This window comes from Monodon monoceros, unplaced genomic scaffold (assembly GCF_005190385.1).
Source record: "Monodon monoceros isolate NGI ecotype Baffin Bay Population unplaced genomic scaffold, NGI_Narwhal_1 Contig5234_ctg1, whole genome shotgun sequence".
Classification (NCBI taxonomy): domain Eukaryota; kingdom Metazoa; phylum Chordata; class Mammalia; order Artiodactyla; family Monodontidae; genus Monodon; species Monodon monoceros.
In genome coordinates this window covers 3,044-6,160 of record NW_021701074.1, presented here as the reverse complement: position 1 = coordinate 6,160, position 3,117 = coordinate 3,044, and the positions used below count along the sequence as shown (strand labels likewise).

The window sequence follows — 3,117 nt, the reverse complement described above, 5'->3', positions numbered from 1 at the left end:
CTAACGCACCATTGTAAAGCTATTATACTCCAAAACAGATGTAAAAAAAAAAAAAGAAGAAGAGCTTAAGGAAGCAGTCATCAAGTTGAATGAGAGGAAGATGAGTCAGCACAGAGAACAGTGAAACAGTAAGAGAATTTGCCTGGAAGAGATGTTGGGCTGTGGTTACTTCTTTTTTTTTCAATCATGAGTTTCTTTCTTTGATTGTCTATTTACATTTCTTTATTTAATGAATATTTTATTGTTGGATCATCCTTTACCCTCTGGAGCGGTGCTTAGGGCCACTCTGACACTCTGTCTACTCATTACCGGCCAAGGAGAGGGACTTTTGGGTGGGGCGTAGCTGCAGGGCCTTCTCGAAATACTTGGTAAGCAGGAAGCCATCAGCATTCCCTGGAATCAGGATCACCCCATTGACGGAGAGGAAGAAGGGTATTTCATCTGCCAGGGCCAGGGCCCATTGATGAACAAGGCCACTTCACAATTTGGCCATATGCCACTGATGACACTGTGCACAGTCCCCAGGCAGTCCTGAGGCCAGGTGGATGTGCATCCTTCCCCAGCAGGACATGCCTTTGAACAGGATGGATGGCCAGTGCTGCCAGAATGTGCCATAAACAAGCATCAGGGGCAGGGCCTGTCGGGTTGCCAAGGGCATCAGATCCATCTCAGGTACTTGCAGGAAGTGACCAAGATTGGCTTGGATGAGAGCCAATGCCGGGGTCCCCTGGCTGCAGTGTGAACCACTGCTTCCCCATGGTGTTCACCACTTGCTGCACATCTTCAGCTGAGAAGCTGTGGGACTGGGGCAGCTGTTGGAGGGTGCCCAGGGGCAGGAAGGCTTTGACCCCCACAGGAAGCCGCAGCTCCAGGGCTCCATGACAGGTCATAGGACCCAGTTTTGGGTACTTGCACATCTTGGTCTGGTTCCTGGGGTCTGTGAGCCTGTCTATCCCTGGGCCCTGCTGCTTCTTGCCTCTTTCCTCCTCCAGAGAAGTTCATAGTCAAGATAGACTCCTGCTGTCCGGCAGCGTGTTGCTTCTATATGTAACTGACGAACAGCAAATACAACAGAAGCCTATTATTAAGTGTTACAGGAATCTGAAAGCCAAAGAGACCAAAAGCCTGGCAAATTCCCATGATTATTAGGGTCAGTGTAGGGGCGGAAAAATTATTTTCCCTCTAACCTTCTGGATTCTTGGCTGAGACACACCTATAATAGAAGACAGGTTAACAGGAGAAAAACAGAAGTTTAATAACATGGGTACTTCTCTTTATACATGGGAGATACCTAGGAAAACTGAGTAACTCCCCCAAAATGACCTGAACCATCACTTAAATACCACCTTCAGCTAAAGACGAAGGAAGATGGGGATGGGGAAAGTGGGGTGGGCGGGAAGCAGGGGCAGTCAATTTGGGGAGGTTACCAGGCAAAGCAAAGTAAACACGGGTATGGTTGGTATACAGATTTACGTCATTGCCTTCTCCCTTGATGAAGATTTCCGGATATTTAGAGTCATTCTCCTCTTCCTGGTACAGAGAGGGAGACACCCCTACAAACGGAGTTTCCCCTTATAAATGTATATGTCCCTTACAAAAGGGTGACTTCTACTTGGTTTTCAGAGCTTCTCTTGTCTTTTGCTTCTTGAACTTAACCAGCTCAAGATAATCATATTTTGGGGTGGCAAATTTTGCTCCCCTTCCGTAGTAATGGAATTGTTCTTGGAACTTTCCCTTGGTGATGGGTATGTTCTATGTATGGGAAGAAGAGCACACATAGATGTTTGCGTGGCCAGAAGAGCAGAATGGCAGAGGCCAGTAGTTTCCCCCCAATATCTGTTTGCCTCTTCTATTATCATAATAGAATTTTGAGCTGAGTACATGACCACCTAAAAGAAAAACTTCACTTCCTAGTCTCCCTTGTACTTAGATGTGGTCATGGAACTAAGTTCTGGCCAGTGGTATGTGAGAGGGAGGGCGATTACCAGTTATAGGGGAATTGACGTCAGGTGAGTTCATCGTTAGTTACCAGGGAAACCAGTAGAGGGGCACGCCAAAGAAGATAAGGTAGGATAAGAATAATCACTACCTGGGGTCTGGGGCAAATATCAACAGTAGGAAGGTCAGTCGTGTGTGTATGGTAGAGGTGAAGCAAGCACTGGTCAGGCAGGGGTTGTACAGAGAGCAAGAGAACAGCCATCTTGTGTGGCCTGACCATACAACTTATTTCATGCTACACACTGTGCTAAGTGTTTTGTATTTATATTCACGTATTTGGTCTTCACAACATTTCTGTTTTCGGCCGCGCTGCGAGGCATGTGGGATCTTAGTTCCCCAACCAGGGATCGAACTCATGCCCCTTGCAGTGGAAGCACAGAGTCTTAACCACTGGACCACCAGGGAAGTCTCTTCACAACATTTTATATAAGGGAAACTGAGACTTGAGGAAGTTAAGCAAGTCACCCAAGGTCACATAACCAGGAAGAGCTTTGAGCAGGTTTCAAATCCAAGGGTGTCTGACTTCAGAGTTAGTACTCTCAACTACTAAACTATATTGCCTCTCATGCCAAAATAGCAACATTTATAATGATGATAATGTACAATGCTGGAAAGACTGGTAAAGTGGTTTACTCATCCATTACTGTCCAGTTTGCTTTCAGATACCTCGCTGCCCTTCTCTTGCCCTCTGTGTCATAGAAAACTATATTTTCCAAGTTCCTTTGTTCTCTGGCCTCTGGGTAGGTTTTCCCAATGGACAATACTTGCAGAAGATTGGAAAGCAAGAAGATGGAAGAGTCCGAAATATTTTTCTCTGTCTCTTTTTCTGTTTCTTACAGCATCTCTTTCATGGATCCAGCTTTTCCCAAAGCAAACCTTCCTTGATGATCCCAGTTACTACTGGAGAGTTCTGACCCGGCAGACCCAGCCATGGCTCTAGTTCCCTTCAGATGGCCCTAGTTTCTGCCCTCTGGTAATACCACCTCATCCAAGTGTCCCTCCATCCCCAAGGGTGGCAGAATTTTTCTGCTGTTGTCAATCTCTGGGTTATTTCACTACTGATTTCTTAGCTTCTCCATTACTTGTGAAGTCAATTTCCTGTTTTATTTTCCCTCTGTT

General features: G+C 46.0%; 1 pseudogene; it reads right to left on the bottom strand.

The window, feature by feature from the left end:
* Window positions 1–238: 238 nt before the first annotated feature.
* On the bottom strand, window positions 239–1,005 carry LOC114890108 (annotated as a pseudogene).
* Window positions 1,006–3,117: the final 2,112 nt, after the last annotated feature.